Raw genomic sequence first — 23678 nt, 5'->3', positions numbered from 1 at the left:
AGGACTGGTAAAATGGGTTTGGAGGTGAGAGAGTGTGATGAAAAGATATCACAAGTTGCATATCTCAAGGGAAGTATCAGGGTGGAAAGAGATTACTCATGGATTTGTTCAAGGGTTGATCTTTGGCCTGTTACTGATGGCTGTTTTAATTGATGGTGTTAGATTAATCACAAGCACAAAGATAATTAAATGTCAAGGCAAGAAAAAATGTGAAAGAGAATGAGAATGTCACATGAGGGGGAGAAAAGGGCTCTGCAAGCCATTTCTGAGAGCCATACCTCTGTCCAGCCTGCAGCATTGCACAGTCAGGTCCAAATTCTGTGCTGTAAACACAGGTTTTCTGGTTAGGACTGATGGAAACCAGACTCTAAACTGGAAAGCAGTGAATTGGCACCAATAACATGGCTGCAAAAAGACAAATGCAATCTCTAGGACCTCTCAGGCAAAATATTTTCAGCAAGGATATGCAACCCAGTAGGTACCACCAGTAGGTTTTCTGGGGAAGCTGAGAGTCAGGAGAGTATCTTCATCCAGGGGTTTGGTTTCAAGACCACCAGGAGGAATACAGACTAGGATCAGAGCTAGCTGGAGACATTTTCATGGTGTATTTTTTTTTTAACCCAGCTATTAAAATGTGTTGTCAAAGTAATGCATTGGGTTAAAAGAGTCTAAGCTGAGCAAAGGGAATTTACACAGGAGCACAAAAAGCCCCCACATCCTCTGGGTGGTGATTTCCCCAAGTCAGCCTAATTCCCATCCAGCTTGTTCCCAAACATCATCTTTAATTGCTGGATCCTGGCAGAAAAGACCATATGAGGAGAGGAAGATGGTAATTAGCCTTGCATCTCTCTCGCCTTTGTTGTGAGTCTGCAGGGACTGAGCCTTTTCTCCATCTGTTATTTGGTTAAATCATTTGGTTCCAGTGGCTTGGTTAGAAGGAGAGCTGGGGTGGGGGAAGGCTGCTGGCATTATGCTGTGCAGGCCCTGAAGCTTCTATTGTTGGCTTCAGGGAGATGAATATTGTTGACATGTGTCAAATGTTTCTCTCCCAGTTTACAAAATTGCTGCTTTTAGGAATGTGAGAGGAAAATTCAGATGCTAGTGTAGGGTAGCTTGGGCAACCTAGGAGGCACGCCGAGGAGAAGACCTGAAACTTTGAACAAATCCAACAGAAAAGCAGAGTAGAGCAATGGATGGAGTCCTGCTCCTCCTCATCTGCAGCACCCATTCAATTCTCTCCCCCTCAAGGCTCATGGTGGTGTTGGGTTCATAATTGGACTTGATGATCTTAGAGATCTTTTCCAACCTTAATGATTCCATGGCTCTTTAAGTTGGTCTCTATCTGGTATGGAGGCAGACAAATAACTGCAGTCACAACAGAAAGGAAACTGCAAATTATTTTGGGAAGGAGAAGAACAGGTGAGATTTAGAAAATGAACTTTAGCACCAGCATTAATAAAAGATGAGCTTCTGGTCTGAGGTAGGCCAGACCTGATTCTGTTCAGTGCAGTCACTTTTCAGCTCAGGCTCTGCTCAGTGAGGCACTTTCTCAAGTTCAGGGCAGGTTTGCACAGCCAGGGGCTGCATCTAGCAGGGAGAAGCTGATGGGGAGAGAGTTCCTGCCAAGGGCTGGGCTGAGGCAAGGCCCTTGCCTTAGACTTGCTTCTGGGCAGACCAAGGGCACTGTCACAGTTTATGCCCCACCTTTAGGGGCAGGAAGTTGGGGTGGCACCTGCAGGGAGGAGCAGACAGGATGGGGGACCCTCAACTGCCCCACAAAGGATTGCAGCCCATGGATGGCATCTTCAGGAGAAAGATGAGGGATCATCAGGGTCAAGCTTCTCCTTCAATCACTGGTGTCCCAGGAGGGCTCTGTTCTGCCTTCAATCCTGATCTGTGTGTTCCTGAATCCAGTTCCAGAATCCAGTTCCAGAATCCAGTTCCTGAATCTGGTTTCCATCTGCTGCTGAGCCCAGTCTGGAACTTGCCCAGTTCCTGTCCCAGCATCAGTTGTGCCAATGGTGACATCACTGCCATCAGGGGTTGGGTTGCCTCTTGGTTTTTATGTCATTGCCTCTATTCCATTGGATTATTCTTTCCATTCCAGCTGGTTCAATTTCTTTCCTACCCCATCAGTCTCTCTTCCCTTTTCCCTTTCTTCTTTGGGAAGGCAGAGGGGTTCACAGAGACAGTCTGCCATTCATCTGGTGGATGACAGTGATGATTCATCACAGACCCACTTGGGAAGGAGGCCATCAATGAGAACTAAAGCAGAGCTAAAAGTGAGATTGTTTGTTAACTGGGATAGCTGAGGCATCTTGATGAGGGCCCAAGTGGGAGAAGTTATCTAAAAATAAACAAACAAACCAACCCCCAAAGCTCTGAAGATGTCAGCACCATCTGGAGCCTCTGGGAAGAGAGAAGCAGCTTGCCATAGTAGGAAGGATTAAAGCACAAGGCTTCTATATCCTCCTGTAGATGTACAAAGATGTGCATCAAAGCAATGCACATCACCAAGAGAGGTGAGTCCAAGGCTCAGAAGTCGAATCCAAGCAGAGATGTCTGCAGTCACAGTTTAATAAGATAGAGGCTGAAGTGCCAAGTGCTGAGAGAACCAATTCTCATCCAGAGCCTAGCACCCCATCCCAGCCTCACCAAGTGTCAGGGAGCTGTGCTGAGTCCCAGCCAGGAGACCCTGACCTGCAGCTGACTTTACATTGCTTAATGAACATAGTTTGTCTCTGAGATGAAAAGAAATAAAACAGGGAGGAGAAGGGATTTGCTGGTGTCACTGATTTGTCTTAAGGTGAATGTAGCAGCAACTGTTGAGTCTTCAGATGAAGAACCACGTTGGTGGGAACATGTATGAGTTGAGAACAGGTCCCTTCACCTCTTTAGATCCCAGTCAGTCCCCTAAAGAGAGGTTTACTTCAAGGTGTGGAGAGTTTTGGGTTAGCTATTGCCTCCACAGCAGGTTGAACCAGCAAAGTGCAGCTGAATTGCTAGGCATGAGTAATTAAAGCAAATTGAATTAAAAAGTTAAGCTCTCATTATCTGAAACTAAGCACTGGAAATTACTAGACACTTATGGCCTTAATCTCTGTTCCTCAGATCTCAAGCTGCAAAAGGCATCACCTCGGTCTAATTTCCTCATCTAATTACAGAGGATTACAGTGCTTACAGCTCACTAAAATTTGTGCATTGTTTCAATATTCCAGTGAAACACCCCAAAGGCAGGACTGCTGCTTTCAGTGCTGTATCCAAATACTCTTAATACAACAATGAACATCACACAGAGTTCCAGTGTGGTGGGGTTGGAGGGGACCTCTGGAGTCATCTAGTCCAACCCCCTTGATAAAGCAGGGTAACCCTCTGCAGGCTGCCCAGGATCAAAATGTCCAGGTGGGTTTGGAATCTGTCCAGAGAAGGAGACTCCACAACCTCTCTGAGCAGCTAGATCCAGGGCTCCAGCACCCCCACAGCAAAGATTTTTCTCATGGATTCCAGATGGAACCTCCTGGGTTCCATTTTGTGCCTCTCGCCCCTTGTCCTATTGCTGACTCCATCCTCTTGCATCCCATCCTTTAGCTCTTGCAGAGCATTGATCAGATCCCCTCTCAGACTGCTCTTCTCCAGGGTAAACAGCCCCAGGTCTCTCAACCTTTCCTCCTCAGAGAAATGCTCCAGGCCCCTCACATCTTTGTAGCCTCCACTGGACTCTCCCCAGTAGTTCCCTGCCTTGAACACTTCAAAGGAGGGGGCATCCACAACCTCCCTGGGCAATCTGTTCCTGTAAAGAGTTTCTTTCTAATCTCCATTCTAAATCTCCCCTCTTTCAGCTTTAATCCATCCCCTCCACTTCTATCAGCCCAAGCCATTGTAAAAAGTCCCTCCCCAGCTTTCTTGTAGCCCCCTTCAGGTACTAGAAGGCTGCTCTAATTCTCTCTGGAGCCTTCCCTTCTCCAAGCTGAACAGCCCCAACTCTCTCAGCCTGTCCCTATAGGCGATGTTCTCCAACCCTCTGATCATCTTTGTGGCCTGCTCCAGCAGTTCAATATCCTTCTTGTGTGGTGGGCATCAGAACTGGACACAGTGCTCTAGGTGGGGTCAGAGCAGAGCACAGCAGAAGGGCAAGACGACCTCCCTTGTCCTGCTGGTCAGACTGCTATTGATACGGTCCATACAATCCATGCAGTCCCTTTTCTCCCTACAGTGTTAGGGAGAAAAGGGGATTTTAATGGCCATCTGGGGCATTTCGTGGTTCATTTCACAAGAATGAGCCAATGTTTCATCTCTGAGCAGCTGCCCAGCTCGTGGATCTCATGCTCACAGCCAGTGCCCTCCCAGCACAGCTCCCCACATCTCCTGATGTGGAGCCGGGCATCCCCCCAGTCACCACCTGGGTTTTTGGAGCGCTGTGGCTCGTCTGCCAGCAGCTCTATATTTAGCTGCCGTGTGCTGGCATTTCCAGCTTTCTATTTTTGTTAATGCTGTTTCCCAGGAAAGGGGCTGAGCCACCTCTGAGCCCTGCCATCACCAGGGAGCGGGGGCTGTGTCTTTGATGGTCAAGGTTGCCCCCGTGCTGCTTTGGAGAGACTGCAGAGATTCCTCCTGCCCTAGGCACAACTCAGTGTTCCCTGTGCCAGCCCAGGCGGCTGCAGAGCTCTGCCAGTGGGGTGCTAATGCACAGACGATTCCCCTCCCCGTTCTGCAGCCCATCCCACAGTTTTCCTCAGCCCCTGCAACCCCCTGCAGTTCTCCAGGCTGGGGCAGAGTGGCTGTAAAGCTGCCTGGCAGAAAGGGATCTGGGGGTGTTGATAAACATCTAGCTGAAGATGAGCAAGCATGTGGCCAGGTGGCCAAGAAGGTCACCAGCATCCTGGCCTGGATCAACAATAGTTTGGTCAGCAGGACTAGGGCAATGGTTGTCCTCCTGTACTCGCCACTGGTGAGGCCACACTTCAAATACTGGGTTCAGGTTTAGGGCCCTCACTCCAAGAAGGACATTGAGGTTCTGGAGCAAGTCCAGAGAAGGACAACAAAGCTGGAGAAGGGTCTGGAGAACAGGTCTGGTGAGGAACAGCTGACAGAACCAGGGGTGCTTAGCCTGGAGAAAAGGAAGATAAGGGGAGGCCTTCTGGCTCTCTACAATTCCCTGAAAGGAGGGTGGATCCAGGTGGGGGGGTCAGTCTCTTCTCTCTAATAACAAGCAATAAGACAAGAGGAAATGACCGCAAGTTGCACCAGGGCAGATTTTGGTTGTTAGGAAAATGCCTTCCCTGAAGGGGTTGTCAAGCTCTGGAACAGACTGCTCAAAGCAGTGGCAGAGTCACCATCCCTGGAGGAACTGATTTAAATAATTTTGGATGGAAAAGACCTTGAAAATCATGACTTGCACCTGTTAACCCAGCACTGCCAGGTCACCACTAAACCATGCTCCTCAGCATCACATCTACAGAGCTTTTAAATCCCTCCAGAACTGGTTGCTCACCCACTTCCCTGGGCAAAAGACACCTTTAAAATCATCCATCAGCAGTAGTGTTCACTGGAAAGACAACCACTGGTTACCACAGCCCTGGGACCATCAGCATGAGATAAAGAGAGGCTGGGACAATTTCCCCCAGGCAAGTATGGAGGCACCTGTCTCCCTCCAGACACCTTTCCACCTTACAGTGAAGGCATCTTGGCAGCTTTCTTCCCAGGCAGTAAGTCCAGCCACAGACTTCTACTGTGCTTTCTTTAGTGTCTTTCACAGCCAGCCTTGCAACACACATTGCAACACGCTCAGTTGGTCTCTCAGGCTGTGAAAGCTGACTAAGTCTTCCATCTCTTTCCATGTCTTTCATTTAAAGCCTTTTGAAGAGAACTGTCAGGGATTGCCCTGGCAGATCTGGACCCTACAGGACTCCCACAGGCAGCTGAAGCAGACAAAGACTAGAAAGCAAAAAGAGAACAATGGTGTTCAAAACACACCTCTGTGGTCCAGCAGGGTCCTCAAAGGGTTGTCTCTATTGCAACATCTCCTTGGCCCGAGAATAACCTCATATCTCTTTGAACTTGTGGTCAGCAGGCTCTGGCCAGATAGGAAGAGTATCCATGAGAGCTTCTCATTAGTACATTAGTGCTCAAGGTAACCCTGTTTTTCTCTTTCTCAGGCAGCAGCTAACTGAAAGAGCATCTCAGGGTTGAATCAGGCTGAGAAAGCTTTTCTCCTCCATCAGAGGTATTTCTAAGCATCACCAAATTTTAGCTATGCCAACGTAAGTGATGGAATTAAAAAAAAAGAGATCATAGAATCATAGAGTTGTTTTGTTTGGAAAAGACCTCTAAGATCATCAAGTCCAACTGTCAACCCAACACCACCATGGACACTAAACCATGTTCCCAAGTGCCATGAGTACATGTTTTTTGAATACCTCCAGGGACAGTAACTCTACCACCTCCCTGGGCAGCCTGTTCCAATGCCTGATATCACTCTTTCAGGAAAGACATTTTTCCTGACATCCAGTCTAATAAGGTGGAGATTTTTAGAGAGATACTCAGTGATTTGGGTTGGCCAAGCAGGAGCTGCATTTGCACCAAAAAAGGGCCATCCAAATGCTTTGGGCCACCCAAACCCCTTTGCCATCCAAACCTTTGACATTTTCTTAGTATCTGAAGATGTACACCAGCAAGCAAAGACTTGAGACCACAGCTGAAATGGATATCACAGTATATCAGCATGGGGGCAGAATTTAGGAGTTATTTTATTGACAAGAAGAACAAAAATTCCATGCTGGGGATTTTCCTCACTTTTGAAGCCACACTGCAGGCCCACAGCAGAGTAATGCAGCCTGTATGAGTGAGTGACTCACCCAAAGTATGCGAGCAGAGCATTGCTGCCAGGCTTGGGCACAAGAACTGGAGGAACCTGAAGCCAAAAACACAGCTCAGCAATTCCTTCAAGCCCTCTTGGACTGATGGGGCCAGCACACAGAAACAAGCCACTGCCTGACATACCATTAGCATCCAGCCAAGCCGAAGGCAAGAAGAAGCTGAGCTAGACTGGGGTGCACCAGCCTGCTTTTAAAAGCTAATTCACTCTGTGTGACTGGCAGGGTAAATTCATGCACACAGCAGGCATACTGCTGCCTCTGGAGATGATATACCCCAGTACTCACCACTGGTGAGGCTGCACCTTGAATATTGGGTCTGGTTTTGGGGCCATCACTCCAAGAAAGACATTGGAAAAGGAGCCTGAGAGACCTTCTGGCTCTCTACAGCTTCCTGGATGGAGGTTGTAGTATGGTGGGTGTTGGTCTCTTCTCTCTAGTAACATGAGGAAATGGCCTCAAATTGCACCAGAGGAGGTTTAGATTGGATATTAGGGGAAAAAATAATTTTAAAGGTATTCAGACTTTGGAATAGGTTGCTCAGGGAGGTGGTGGAATCACCATCCCTGGAGGTGTTCAAAAAATGTGCAGACATGGCATTTTGAGACATGGTTAGTGGCCATGTGGTGTCAGGTCAATGGTTGGACTCGATGATCTTAGAGGTCTTTTCCAACAGAAACAATTCTCTGATTGATTCCATAGTTTACAAAGCTGTCTCAAAGCTGTATGTAGTTCTTGCACAGTTTTCACATGGGACCGTGTTTGTGAGGCCCAGCAATTTGCTTGGGATCCTGTCCTCTTTCTACTGCAATTCACTCATAAGTGGACCCCAGCTTCCACCAGCTCAGTGATGGTTTGCAATAATTTCAGAAGCTGCATGCTCCCTCCTTCTTACTTGCAATAAAAAATGGAGGTGTAGAGGAGCAAGTGAATTCCACCCTGGATTTTTGTTTCTTTTTTTCTTTTTTTTTTGTCAGCAAACCCTAAATTCTGCTCCAAAATGGACATGTTACAATATCTATTTCAATTTTCCTTTGAGATCAATGCTCCATGGTGTACAAACTCTTCCATCACTTACTTCCTTCAGTGGCTTTATCCTTCCTAAATTAGCCTCTGTGTTTATGAACATCTCTCTTGTCTCCGATTCCTTGCAGGGCCCAGGGTACACACATAGACCAATCACAGGGCCAAAACACCCCATGGGTCCTGTGTTTCCAACTATCACCAAAACTAGCTTGCATGTGGCAGATGACCAACTCTCCCACCCAGTGTAGCTCCATTTGGGATTTCTGAGCTCAGGCTCAGGGCTGCTCTGCCATCTGGGATCTCAAGCAAACCACACAGAGCCTGCAGACACCACCTGGCATCTTTGTGGTTAAACATGTCCACAAAGCCTAATGTTCCAGCTGCAAAGCAGCTAAAATATTAATTAAAACTTGAAGTAGACCACAAGCAAAAGGTGGAAAGCATCCTGATCTGCAATGAGTGTTTACAGCCCAGAGCTTTGCACTTGGTCATTCACTGTCCCATTCCTGGGAACTGGCAGGTTGTGCCAGCTGGAGAAGCTCCATTGATACCATCATTTCTCCCCAGTACTGGGTGTTGTCCATCCTTACAGACAACCACTTCATAGTCCCAAGAAATTTGGGGGTACCACCTTTACTTTAGTTTCTAACCCACAGTGTTTCACTTTGTGCTCTATTTGGCATCATAAGAGCTCAGGTTCAAAACTGAACATGTCCAACTGCTGCTCCACCAGGGAACATGCCAGCAATGAATGCCCTTGTCCATCCTTACAGTCCCCTGGCAACCATTTCATAGCCCCAAGAAATCTGGGGGCACCACCTTTAATATAGCTTATAGGATGTTCTTTGAGGCCATACATATCAAATAAACTATTGCCCAATTTCCTGATCCCACCACAAAGTCTACTCATCCATCTCTCCACCACTGACAAGCATCTGAACAATGAGAAGTTGTGCTCCCTTGAGTCCAATGAGCAAAACATGGAAAAGGCAGAAATCATATTAGTATTTAAAACTTGGAGAGTTCATTGCACCTTCTCCTGCCCAGTTAAATTTCTTTCACCCCCTCTACTTCTCCTCAGACAACATTCCTTCTGATGTTATTCCAGGACTGGTATCAGACTCCTTTGATGCATTGAAATTCCCCAAAGAACAATACTCAACTTTCACACACAACCCTTATCTGCATGTATATATTCCTTCTCTCTGCCTCCAAGGAATAGTTTCCTATGATCTTCCAAAGTTTATTTAGGTCGATTTTGTCTCGATTCAGTTTTATCTTTGGAGAAGAAATCCTGCATATGTTTCTTCAGATGTCACTCTCTCTCTCCCATACAGTCACAGTAAATACACAGCTGTGAAGTCTTTCCTCCTTGTAAACATTGAAATAAAGAAAAAGTATCCCAGTTATCTTCAAGATTTACCCCTGGGGTATCTGCTCCCCTTGAAGTCTGCATTAGCTTTAGTGTTCACCTCAATTAGCAGCATTAACCCAACACCAAGGCAATTTCCAAAGCCTCCACCCAAGTGTCTACTATTAGGGTTTGCTTCTCCCAGAGTCTCAGAAGACATGTTCTGCACACTTCATGTGAATGCCATGACTCACTGTATCCATAGGAACTTAAAAGACACTTTTTATAGATCTGATTTCAGCTAAATTCAGCCTTCTGGATATGAAACTGTTCAAGAGCAGGAGCTGCATGTCTTTGGAGGCAGCCCTGTCCTGCTTTTTTCTATGTAAGGTCCCCTAGACTTGATTACAGTATCACTAAATCCCAGCATGGTAGGGATTGGAAGGGACCTCTGCAGATCACCCAGTCTAACCCCCCTGCTAAAGCAGGGTCACTAACAGCAGCTTGCCCAGGATCACAATGTTCAGGTGGGCTTGGAATCTCTCCAGAGAAGGAGACTCCACAACCTCTCTGGGCAGCCTGCTCCAGGGCTCCTGTTCAGATGATATATCCTGGGTTCCAATTTGTGCTCATTGTCCCTTGTCCTTTCACTGGACACCACTGAGAAGAATCTGGCCCCTTCCTATTGTCTCTTGCCCTTTAGTAATTGATGAGCATTGATCAGGTCCCTTCTCAGGCTGTTCTTTTTCAAGGTAAATAGCCCCAGGTCTCTCAGCCTTTCCTCCTCAGAGAGATGCTCCAGGCCCCTCAACATCTTTGTAGCCTCCACTGGACTCTCTCCAGCAGTTCTCTGTCTGTCTTGAACTGGGGAGCCCAGAACTGGACACAGTTATCCAGATATGGCCTCATTAGGACAGAGCAGAAGGCAAAGAGAACCTCCCTTGACATGCTACTGGCCATACTCTTTTAATGCACCCTAGGAGACCATTGGCCTTCTTGGCCAAAAGAACACATTGCTGGTTTATGGTGAATTTGTTGTCCACCAGTACTGCCAGGCCCTTCTCTGAAGAGCTTCTTTCCAGCAGGCCAGTCCCTCACCTGCACTGGTGCAGGGGGTTATTCCTCACCAAGTGCAGGACCCTACACTTGCCCTTGCTGAACTGTTACCAGCTGCCCAGGTACCACCAGCCGCTACAGGACTGCAAAGGCAGAAAACAAGGCTCTGTTTTTGTCTAATTATCAGACAGTGAAAGTTATTTGGAGGCTGCCAAGATGATATTCACAAACCCAATGAATTTGTGATGGTTTCTGCAGTTCTCCATGGCCCAGGTATCACTCACACACACATAACCAGTTTGTTCTTCAGTAGAACAGCCTCCAGCAAGACCCAGCTCAGGAGGAGGAGGGATTACTTGCTGCCTTTCCAGCTCCTGAAGCTGGAGGGCCTGGAGTGAAACGAGGCTTGAGCCAATGTTTCCCACACGGGATGAAGAGGACAAATAAGCGTCCTGACAATGCAGCTCATAGGCTTTGGGAGATGCTCAGTTTCTGCTGGTCTTTTGTAGGCACTAATCTGCTGATATGGCAACTGGATAAGAACAAATTTCCATGGCAGGAGTCTGCATGGGGGGGAAGGGGGAGGTGGGCGGAAAGCCCCTTGGTGCCAGCAGAGCCAAGTGCCAGATTCTGCTCACTGTAATCTCTCAGTGAAACCACTTATCTGCAAAGGCAGGAGGAAGCTGGCTCCAGTTCTTTGCATAATTAAAGGTCTGGTGCTCTGGGCACATATGCTTGGAGTAGAAATCTTATTCTCCTACTTTTCAGCTCCCAAAGAAACATGGCTTAGTTACAGTGACTTGTAAACCTATAAGACCAAGATCTATACTTCCTTCTCACTTGCCATTGATAGAGTCAGTGCCAGCTCCCAGTCAGAAGAATCTCCAGATACCTGCTGGCGTGGAAGACATTTCAGCCATGCGGGTGAGCCTGTAAAATCACAGAATTGTTTCTGTTGGAAAAGACCTTTAAGATCATTGAGTCCAACCATTCTCTAACTCTGCCAAGGCTGGTGCTAAACCATGTCCCTCAGCATCACATCTCTGCCTCTTTTAAACACCTCCAGGGACAGGGATTCAACCATCACATCCCTGGAGAGGCTGTTGCAGTGTTGGAGAACTCTTTCAATGAAGAGCTTTCTTGTAATGTCCAACCTAAACCTACTCTGGTGCAACTTGAGACCATTTCCTCTTGTCCTATCACTCATTCCTTGGGAGAAGAGTCTGACCCCCACCTGGCTTTAACCTCTTCTCAGTGAGTTTTAGAGAGCAATAAAATGAGTGTGTGGGTGTGCATAAAAACACACAAGTGTAGATGAGAGAAGGGGTTACTGATGTCAAAAGCAATCTTGTAACAAGCAAAAAAGAAATATAACTTAACATCTGTGCATGATTCACTGTGGTCACTCAGTCTCTTGCCCACTGAAAGTGATTTCTGGCTCAGAGATTTTACTGTAAAAGCTCATTTTCTCACCCAGAGAAAAACATTTATTTAACCAAGCCCCTGGGAAAGAAGAAAGGTTGGACTGTCCTATTTCCACAAAACAATTTTGTTTTAAAAGTATTCTTATTCCTCAAGTGGATGTGAGTGGCCAAGTTTACTAATCTTCTTAACATCCATCTGTAACTTGTCTCAGTAAGGGGAGAAAAGATCTTTCTGCTCTCCCATGGCGAGTCAGACTCCTCAAGACAAAACCCCATTACTATGTGGATAGCTCTGCCATCTGCTTCAGCACCTTCATAACATGAGCTCTTGGCTTTTTTCTCACAACTCAGTTTTACTGTTTTCGGCATGGCTGATCCCACTAAGAGGGATATTCCTGCACTTTTTACCCATTTTCCCTCAGTTTCTGCTCAGAAGCTTTGCCAAGAGTAGCTCCCAACAACACCTGTGTAGGGACAGGTCACATTTCCATAAGACTGGGGTGGGAAAAGCAGCCTTTGTCTATATATCAAATATATTTTACAGATTTTATATATAGTCAAATACAGTTGATGCGATTTTGGAGGAGAGCCTTTTAAAGGGAGACCAAAACCCATTCAGCTGAAGCCCAGCATCTTCATGGCTCAACTGTACAGTCCAACAAGCGTTAAAGCTTGCTAAACCTGCTACTATGAGTGTTAAAATTTGCTAAAACTGCTACTACAAGTGTTAAAACTTGTGCTATTTTAATGTCCTCCTCAAAATGCTAAACTAGCTGTAAATTTCCTGGATGCCTTTATCCAAAACAGCAAATCTGGATGTCTTCTGGCTTTGAGTCATTGGGGCAGGGTAAGGGTCTCACCAAGCTGCTGATGGGAGATGGGGCTAACACTTGTGCTCATTCATTGGGTGTCAAGAAGAGGCCAGCCTTGTTTCAATGGTGTCCTGTGATAGGACAAGGGGCAATGGATACAAATTAGAACACAAGAAGGTCCATCTCAGTATGATGAAAAACTTCTTTACTGTAAGGGGAACAGACCACTGGAACAGGCTGCCTAAAGAGGTTGTGGAGTCTCCTTCTCTGGAGACTTTCAAGACCCATCTGGATGCGTTCCTGTGTGGCCTGCCCTACGTGATCCTGCTTTGGCAGGAGGGTTGGACTCAGTGATCTCTAGAGGTTCCCTCCCGCCCCCACCATTCTATGATTCTCATCACTCTGAGCCCTGTGAGGAGTTACCTGTGAGGTAGGTTTGTAAAGCTCTGGAAAGGTTGATTTTCCCAGCCTGCTCCCCAGCTCGTAACAGCGAGTGCTTACGCTTCTGCATGCAAGGCTGCTGAGCAGCCCTCACACACTTGCTTAAGCAGACAAACTGTTTTAGCATGAGTAACCCTGAAACTCTTGATGGGATGGAAAGTCTGTGCTCTGCATCCAAATGGAGTTATAATTTTGCTGCTGGGTAGTTTATATTCAGGCACTGCTGCCTAATGACATCACTATGGGATCAATGATGTTAAGAAAGCAGCAAATTAACCAACAACTCATTTGTAATGTCAGTTCTGCCTAGAAAAATGACTGTTATCCTCTGTGCTGGAACAAGCCTGATTGTTCAAGTGGGCTGAAATCCATTTTCCATGATGTTTGATCAAGCTGAAGTGCTGTGGATAGCAGTATTGCGAAGCATTATTATGGGAAAGCATTAAACACCATCTGGATGGACTTTGTCTTTACAACATGGAATTGGCATATCTGCACCAGTGGTGGGAGAGGATGTGAGACCTTGACGCGCAAATCAAATCCTGCCCTTTCAACAGGCATGGCATTTCTACCCCAATGGCATCTCACGTACAGAGTTGCGTTTCAGAAACATCCCGAGCAGCAAATTGCTTGTGTTGTAGCTCATGAAAATGCAAATACACATGAAGCTGATGGCTTCTCTGGATGGGTAGATGAGGGGAGATCATGGATGGTGTCTACCTTGACTTCAGTAAGGCTTTTGACAGTGTCTCCCTGGTGAGGCCACATCTGGAATATTGTGTCTAGTTCTGGGCCCCTCAGTTCAAGAAGGACCTCAGGGAACTGCTTGAAAGAGTCCCCTGCACAGCCACGATGATGATTAAGAGAATGGAACATCTCCATTCTGAGGAAAGGCTGAGGGAGCTGGGTCTCTTTACCTTGGAGAAGAGGAGGCTGAGAGGTGACCTCATTGATGTTTAAAAAGATGTGAAGGACGAGTGTCAGGACAGAGCCAGGCTGTGCTCAGTGATGTCCAATGATAGGACAAGGGGCAATGGGTGTAAGCTGCAGCAGAGGAGGTTCCATGTGAACATAAGGAGATTTTTTTTTCACTGCAAGGATGACAAAACACTGGAGCAGGCTGCCCAGGTTGTGGAGTCTCCTTCTCTGGAGACTTTCAAAGCCCACCTGAATGCATTCTTGTGTGACCTGCTGTAGGTGATCCTGCTCTGGCAGGGGAGTTGGACTGGATGATCGCTTGAGGTCCCTTCCAACACCTCATGTTCTGTGATTCTGTGATAGGACATCTACCATCTCTCTGGACAACATATTACTTAAAACTGTTTTTAGGGTTCATCTGAAACAAGTCTAAGAACAATCTAACAGTAGAATGAGCGAGCTCCTGTTGACTTCAGAGGGAGCATGGCTGTGATCTGACAGCTTTTCGAGCCCATAGAGCACGTTCCCTCTGACTCCAAGAGCCTCTGCATCCTTTGCTGATTAATGCACTATAGCATATTAAGAGTTATTCATGTCTTCATGGTTGGGAATGCCCAAGAGCATTTCCAAGCTGCTTATCTCCAGATGTGCAGCTTGTGGACTGCAGGGTCATGAGCAGAAACCCAGAGGAAATGATAATCTCAGGATAAGATCTTAAACTGGCATGTACCTGTGTCAGCTCTGGGATGCCATTATGAGATGCTGGTTCTTCTGCAGAAGGAAGCAGCAGAAAGCACGTGGACTCTCACCACAAGACCTTGCAGCCATCAGGATGGGAATGGTTCCAAAAGGGGATACTTAGCAGATGAAAGATGTTTGTTTTCAATGTCTTCTAGCTCGGATATGCTAATCCATTTTGTCATCCCTCAGACTTGGAAGTAACTGTATAATAAGGCCTGACAGGAAAGCTGACAGAAAAACAGGCAAGCAGACCACTGCTGTCACACAGTTGACTTCTGAGTCCCCCCTTAGGTTTCCAGTAATTCATTCTTATGCACTTTTGCTATCAGTCTTTTGATCCAGAGATTGAGTGACATGTGTGTACATCATGTGAGCAGGTTGCAGTTCCATCTAGCCCCAGATATCCTTTATCAGCTCAAAAAATCACAGACTGGATAGCTTCCTGAAGAAGTCTGATGACAGTCATGACCACATGGGCACAAACTGTTGGGTGTGGGAGCACAGACTCCCTAGAGGCAGTAGAACAAACTGGTTTTGATGCAAGAAAACGGGCAGGAGCCCTAGCAAATTTTCAGGTCAGTAATCCTCCTTTTGATGGTACCAAACTACAGAAAAGTCCACAAACTAAATGCAACCAACAGAAAGGGTTTTGTCTACCCTCAGCCCAGTTAATTCTACCCAGAAGCAAGCTGAAGTTGGCCTGACAAGCCTGTCCCAGAGGGTTATTTCACCACCACTTGTTCTTTTGGTCCAGAAAAGTGCTTACCTTCCTCAAGCTTCTGAGCAGTTTCATAACAACCTACTTCTTTGATATTTACTTGGGACCCAAAACAAAAAGACACATCCCCAAAGTCTGGATGATTTCAGAAGTTGCCTTCTTTGGATCCATGCCAAGGTGTTCTCTGTGGGACACAGACTACTGTGGTACCCACTCCCACCCAAGCAACATCAAGTTGGATCAAATTAGTCAATTTCTGTATCCTAAGAAATCCATAGGTGAAGCTAGGGTAATGGGACACCACCATCCTGTCACTGGGCACCACTGAAAAGAGTCTGGTCCCAACCCCTTGCCCCCCAGCCTTTAGGTATCGATCAGCAGGCTGCTCCTCTTCAGGCAAAACAGCACCAGGTCTCTCAGCTTTTCCTCCTCACAGAGGTGCTCCAGGCCCCTCAGCATCTTTGTACTTTACTCTGTCCAGTAGTTCCTTTTCTCTCTTGAACTGGGGAGCCCAGAACTGGACATAACATTGCAGGTGTAGCCTCACTGGGGCAGAATAGAGAGGGAGGAGACCCTCAACCTGTTGCTGACCACACTCCTCTTAATACATCCCAAGCACACATTGAAGCCTAATGTTTCTCTTTGTGTGGCCTCGAATGGTCTAATGGAGGAATTAGCTAATTAGCTTTGATGACAGAGGGTGTATCTTAGAAAGGACATGGTACAGGTGACTTTATTTTCAGCTTTTTTGGATGTAGACATTGACAAGGCAGGAATTTGTGGACAGCCTGGCTTTGGAAGAAACACTGTACTCTTCATCACAGTACCTGATCACTACAGAAGATACATTTTGAGCGCCTTGAAAACTTAGAAAGTTTTTGACTTTGCCCCACAGAGGATACACAGGAGCTGAAAAATCAGTGCTGGGAAAAATCAAAGGTATTGATATGTGCATGATTCTTCATACTCATTGGCGCTTCTCTGTGCAAACAGCTTACAAATGCAAGCCATCATCTTCAAGTCATTGTTCACACAAGCTCCTTTCAGCTCAAAAAAGCTCATCAAAGCCCATGAGATCACGGCTGCAACCTAAACACTGAAAAGCCTTCAGCAGTGGTAAGGGCTAAAGAATCAAATTCCAAAGAGCCATCTGGGAGAATGGAGACAAGGTTTCCTTCTGATCTCTGTGTGGATGGACAGCATTAGCCTGTGACAGTCTCCTTCCTTCTTCTTCCAAAGCAGAGCTTGTGGAAAAAAAGGAGGGTCTGAGACCATTTATTTGAATTCTCAGCAGCTGCTTGGTTCAGCCATGCTGGAACCTCGCACTTATTCTTTGCAAGTCATCTGTAAACAGCCAGGGAAAGGGCTTTTTGTTCTCACAAAACGTTTGGGAAGCGCTTCTGTGTGCTCAACATCCAGAGTTGTGCACATACAAAAATGCATTTGTCTTTCCATTTGCAGAACCTCCCCAAGCACCATTCATAAACAGTTATTGGGATGACTTCTTGCTTTGAAAACAAACAAAAATGGTTTTAATAGTTACAGTCAGCATACTTCTAGAAAGCTACATTCAGAAAACTGGGAGATCAGTGAAAAAAGTGGGATCTTTGGTCCTTTGTAAAACTGCCTGCTACTACTTGCAAGTAAAAGCATCCTTTAAAATTCCCTGTCAGTGTAATTCAAAGTTCATCTGCTTGTGGAGCCAACTCAACACATTCCTTGGCTGATGGTTGGGTCCAACCCCACCCCCTCATTGTACCTCTGTCCACATCTGACAGCCTTACTGCTGTCCCCAGTTTACCAGCCCACTAGCCACTGCGTTCCCTCAGAAATCCATGCCTGTGTTTTGAATCTAGCCACTGAGAACAACCTCCTCTGCATCCTACCAACTGCAGCCTACATCACTGAGGCAACTGCTGGGTGAAACCCAACTGAAACCACCAGAGGTGTTCCCATCTCACCATTTCCACAGAGTAGCCTGAATGCTGCAAATGGTGCATAAAACCCCAGGGTAGCTGCAGAACAAAAAATATTCAGCTTATCTACATTTGTCCTCATTATTCCCTGCCTGCCAGCCTCAGCTCCCCTCTCCCCAGACTTTAGGGAGTGCTGCTCCACAGCCTCAGCTCTTTTCATGCAAATCAGAGCCTTCTGTGCATGAATAAGCAAAGATGATGGTGGTCTCCCCCAGCTGCAGAGAATTCAGCCCATCCGGAAGCAGAAATGATGTTCCTTAGGTGATGGCACAGGGCAGGATGAAGGAATACCAACAGCCATACAGAGGTGTGTCTGAAGGGATACAGACAAACTATTTTACAGGCATTTAAAATACTAATTAGCAAGTCTAGGTGTAATGAGGACAGCAATTAAATTAAACAAATAGTTTGGCTGCTCATGCTGCTGGGCTTGCTGCAGTACATAGCAGAGCCTTTGTATGGCACCAGGCAAGAAATCTATGTTCATGTCCATCCTTCCTTTCCCAGTTCTTGGGTTTTTCTGAAACATGATCCTCTTGGACCGTGTTTAAATAAGACGTAGCCCTTCATTTCCTCTGCCCAGGGCACAGAAGCGGCAAGAAACCCAAGCAGAGAAATCTTGGTCAGGGAACTTTCAGCTGCCCAGCCTGAGCTGAGTTGATGCCTTTATGATTTCTTGGTATTTCAGCAGAAAAGCAAAATAAAAGTTTCTACTAATAACATTTTAGTTTTGTTGCCTTTCATTCTATCTGAAGCAGGAAAAAAGGAGATTTCAGAAAGCAATGATGATATTCTCCATCCTTCAGATGCAGTATAAGAAGGAAGATTTGCTGATTTACAGCGTGATGAATCCCATCATCAGACCACCACAGCAACACCAATTTTGACACCAAGTTCACAAAAAAAACCTTTTGGATTGGCTACCTGAGCCACCTCAGGCTGTGGTCTCACAAGGCCACCTGCAGCCCCACTCATGTCCATGTTGGCCAAATTGTCTAACCAAGCCCTAAATGGCAAAGATGGTGAAAAGATTTGGCACCTCTTGCTCTTAGCAATTTCCTTATCCCTCAAGTAACTGCAGGGGAACATCTGTACATGGTGCCCACAGGGGCTGTCTCTGGACATCTTTATTTTGGAGATACCTTGTCCTAATCATTATGGCTGAAGAGATGTTAGAGCAGAAGGAGTTCTGGTCTAATTCAGTGTGAGAAAATTTCCAGTTTCTGATTTTTTTTTTTTTTTGAATGTATACATCTCCAACAAGAGCTGTCGTGGCCAACACAGCTTGTCTGATAAGGTCACGGTGGGGAAAAAGTGAGGCCATTTACCATACACAGATTCACTGCTGACCAGTGTATGGGTGAAACCATACCATGGTAGAAGCCTCATCTCTGGAAACATTACAGGTGAGGTTGTTTGGGGCTCTGAGCAACCTGCTCTAGTTATAGATGTCCCTGCTGACTGCACGGGTTTTGACTAGATGACCTTTAAAGATCCATTCCAAACCAAAACAGTCTGCTCTATGAGGCAAATAAAGTTTTTAGCTTGTGTCAGGAACTGACCAGCCATTCCATGGAAGGAAGTTGTTTTCCATGACATCAGGAGACATTGCAGGATGACAAATGCACTACATAAGTGGATAAATGCTTCTTCCTAAGCCAGAGTCTACCTCAGTGCCCTATTTCCCTCACCCATTGTCCTCTACTTTAATATATGGCTCTTGTATGACAACCAGGACTTTCAGTTTCCTTTAAGCCATGTGAAAAACATTTCTCTTCCAGTATTTTCCGCCCTTTCTGTAAGGAGAAGGGAGGGAACCTACAGGTGGCTTGGGCTGCCATTGAGCTCTGCCCTGCCCCAAGAGCTTGTGTACTGAGGTGGTCTACTGAGGCGATGCGCAGCCACTGGAAACAGTGAAGATGCACTTGAGAGACAAATCCTACCCAGTCTTGCTGCTGAAATCTCTTACAGTTCCTCAGAGGTGACAATTGTTGACCTTCTGCATATGATTCTGTCTCTAGCCCTGTCCTCCTTTAGGTCAGCAGTTTGCCTTATTTTTGAGTAGAGAATCTTGGTGGCTTCTTGTTCCAATGTAAAGGATACCCATGCTCTGTGTCCCCTGCTGCTTTTCTTCACAAGAAAGCAGGTTCTTGGTAATTAAATCCAGACATTTGGCACCTCAGGGAAGAATCTCTCCTGTCTCCTTTGGTGTGGTAACACCAGTGCAGTTCTCTTTCTATAATTTCCCTCTAATTGCATCACCCATTAACTTTCCTGAAGGACATCTGAAAAATGGCTGGGCAGTTTCCACTAGCTAGTCCCTTCCTCCTCCTCACAAGTGTGAGGAGATGTGCTGGACACATGTTGCTCTTTCCCAATCCCTGGTACCTCCACAAGGGGAACACATCTAATTGGAATCTTTCCAATTGAGCAAACTGATCAGGATTCAAGGACTGCACTTTGGCAATGGACATGCAATAACCACCCAGTTCCAGGAGATGCTGCTGTGCTTTCAGCTAAAGGCCTGGAGGAGAAGCAGACGGAGCATGGGAATTGCAAGGACAGAGGGACAACATTGTAAGCGTTCTTGAAGACGGCAGTGTCAGGGAGTGTGCAAGTGTGGCTAAGAGCAGTGTTTGGGGCAGCTCTGCACTTCAGAAGCTGCAAAGTGGGGGTGCAGGAGGCTCGAGCTAAAAGCAGACAGGCAGTAGCATCAAGGGTTGCTCCTCTATTTCTAGACATCTCTTGTGCCTCAGACAGTGTTGTTTTTTCATACTTGCTGGTCCGATGCCACGCAGAAGGCAGGTCACTGCTTTACATAAACATTCAGTTCTTCTCAAATGCCTTTTGACCTACAGTAGGAAAAACCTCTCAAGCTTTCTATCCCACCACATGGCCAGTTAAACACAACCCTCTAGGGACCTAGAGACAACAGGAAATATATATATATACACACTTTTACTAAGCTTTTAAGCAAGAGCCTGGATCATAATTTCTCCAAGGCTATGAGCAAAGTCCCCAGGAGTGCTGGAGAAGGCACAAGGCCCAAGTACAGTGTGACTGGAGGAATCACTGACGTGTCCAGATGTCCTGGTTTAATTGGGACTGTCCCAGTGAATGCCCCCAGTCAGTGCACGGCTCTGGGGTTTGCTTGGGGCAGAGGGTTTGTGCTGTCTTCTGTCACCCCCGCACAGGCTGCAGCCTTGGGAACAAGCTTGTTCCCAGCTCCCGGCAGGAGCCGAGGACAGACATCTCTCCACGGGGTCATTCCCTGTCCTTGGGTCACCCTGCATGACCTAGCTTGGGGGGCCTGCCTCCTACATTTGTTTGTGAAGAATGGCCACCCTACAAGTAGAAATAAGGACAACCAGAGAAAACAGAAGCATGTAAGGTTGTTCCCATATTTACTCTGCATGCACAGAAGGAGCCTCATCGTTTCATTGTCTACACTCAAAAAGACTTTTGCAGACCAGAGAGTGTTGGCAGCCCAGCCCTCCTTGGCTCCGCTGAGAGCCAGGAGCATCACAGGGACCCAATCCGCTGCTGGCTTGCACTGCTTTATCCTCTCTGTTCTCCACAGCATCACTGATCCTATTCTTCCTTCCAAGAGGGTTCAGGACAGTATCTTCAGTCCTATCACTGGTGAGGAGCAGCACTGCTGCACATGCTGTCTTTACCTCAGACACATGATATCTGTTGGTAGAGCCATTCCCCTGAGCCATAGCTTCATCCAACATGAGTCATGGAAGCCAATATCCCTTTGAGAGCAACAAATTCTTCTGGGTGAGTTGCGCTCCCTGCCCCAAGGAGATGGACATCTCATCAGGGGACAAGCACAGATGTTACAGCAAAAGTTAAGGAAAGCTGATGATGATAACAGGCATGGACACACAAGTTGCTCAGAGGTTTGAGTTAGCATTCATTTGCCCACAGCACAGAGGGGTACACTGAGAAAGAAGCTTGAGAAGCCAGCTGCACTACAATGCCTAACCTCTTCTAAATTCAACTTAATTTGTACCACTCAGAGCTAAGTAAAATTCATGGAGAGTTTTCCCAGGTAAAGAGGAACCCAGGCTGTCCAGTTCCTCTTCATCCAGCCACTTGTGCACAAAGGTATACACATGTCCAGGGTCATCTACATACAGCCAAGTACCTGAAGCACACGTTGAACATTGTTATTGTCAGAAAGGTTCTAAGTGCATGACAATTAATTAAAAAAAAAAAGCCAACAGTGTCTAGACACAAGTCTGACAACAGCAATGCTTTACTCATGATCAAGACTGCTGCAGTGTGGAAGCGATGTGCTGGGGGCACAAGATCCTTCCTTGAGCCCAAAATAATTGCTCACTGTAGAGGGGAGACAGGGCTTTAAGAATCTGGGCATCTTCAGTCTTTGCACTTAGCCTTGGCCCCCACATGAAAAGCACTTCTCAAGACAGAGCATTGCTGTTGCTGGCTCTCTAGCCAGCCCTTAACCTTCTGGTTTTACTAACAATGTGTCAAAAATAGACTAGAAATATGACTAGAAGTCAAAAATAATGGAGAGCAGGGAGAAAAATGCACTTCTTTTAAAGCACTCCGGTTTTGTAACTGAAGCCTGCTGTGGGCACAAAGAATTGGATGTCTGCCAATCTAGTTGAGGAACACAGAGGCTTGAAACCTCCATTTGCTGTTATTTCTGCCCATCCTAAACAGCTGCAGCTCAGGACTCAGAATCATAGAATTGTTTTGGTTGGAAGAAACCTTTAAGACCATCAAGTCCGACTGTTAAGACAGCACTGCCAGCTCACCACTAAACCATGTCGCTCAGCACCACATCTACATGGCTTTATCCCTCCAGAGATGAGGACTCTATCAGCGCCCTGGACAGCCTGTTCCAGGGCTTGACAACCCTTTCAGGGAAGAATTCTTTCCTAATGGACATGGACTGGTGCCGAAGTAACAGCTGGCTCCAAAAGTATGGCATGAGAAGAATTAATGGAAGTACATATTTTGTGGTGGACTCTGGATTGGCATGCTCTGAAACATCAGCTAGAAAAATGCAATGTAGAGGTACTGGAGGGCAAACACTGGGTCAGCCTCGAGTGCTGACACTGAGCAACTGGTGTTCAGCTGGGTACCTGGATTCTTGGAGTTAATTTTAAAAGTATTTGACAGAACCCCAGCATGGTGGGGGTTGGAAGGGACCTCTGGAGATCATCCAGTCCAACCCCAGGCTAAAGCAGGGTCACCCATAAGCAGGTTGCCCAGGATCACAATGGCCACATGGGATTGGAGTCTCTCCAGAGAAGGAGACTCCACAACCTCTCTGGACAGTTTGTGCCCATTGCTCCTTGTCTTGTTGCTGGGCACCACTGAAAAGAGTCTGGCCCCATCCTTTGACCCACCCCCCCACCCCACTCCCCACCTTTGGCTATAGATCAGCATTGAGAAGATCAATTCCTCATTCCTTATCTTACAGTTCAAAAGAGCCTTAAGAATACTGCAGAACTGGAGCTGCAGTCATCAGCCTACTGGCTTGCACTGAATTGCAAGGGGGATGGATTTGGGCAGATGGATGCTCAGACCATCCCCCACAATACTGAAATGCCCATAACTGGAATGGGAGCACCTTCCTGATCTGCTGACATTTCTTTTTTGCATGCATAAAGGCATCTATAGGTAGAAGAGGCATCTTAGTCCTTCATTCATGACCAGATGAAGCCAAGCTTTGCAGAAGCATTCGCTGCTGCATGCATATAGAGGCTTAGAGACATGAACATCCTGGTACAACAACATGCAGTGAAGGTCTGAAGCAGATCTGAGTTTACACCAGAGTTTGGCCTGTGACATTTAACTTGCATGACAAAACCAGATGCTGAGCATCAAATATTAAGATTGGATCCCAACATCAAAGGGTTTCAAATTAGAAGCACAGACAAAAGAGAAAGCAGCTCAGCCTCACAGCAAACTCCTTGAGACTCTCTAATTGCTACTATTTTAATTGTATATTTGTGCCACAGACTATTTCTTTCCCTTGAAAGAGACAGGAGTGAAATCAGCTAATGATATTCTGCATCTTCTCATGAAGGTGCTGAAGTAGCTGCCTGATCAGTTTCACTTTTTCAACTGTATTTTAGGACAGGGAAAAAAAATAGTTTTGATAAATACCAGAGAAATGAAAAGTCAGCATCTTTTGCTAACTGGGAGATCTCAGTGTACATAAGGGTGGGAGCCCAGCTCACACGGCAGGAATATGGCTTTAGGTCCTGACTGACACAAGCCCATAACTTCTTCTTTGCAATCCTTGACAAACTCGGTTTCAAACCCTACTGGTCCAAGTTCTGAGGGCTCTTCCAACTTC

The sequence above is a fragment of the Indicator indicator genome, chromosome 10, assembly GCF_027791375.1.
Source record: "Indicator indicator isolate 239-I01 chromosome 10, UM_Iind_1.1, whole genome shotgun sequence".
Lineage (NCBI taxonomy): Eukaryota > Metazoa > Chordata > Aves > Piciformes > Indicatoridae > Indicator > Indicator indicator.
Note: the sequence above shows the minus strand (reverse complement) of the source record.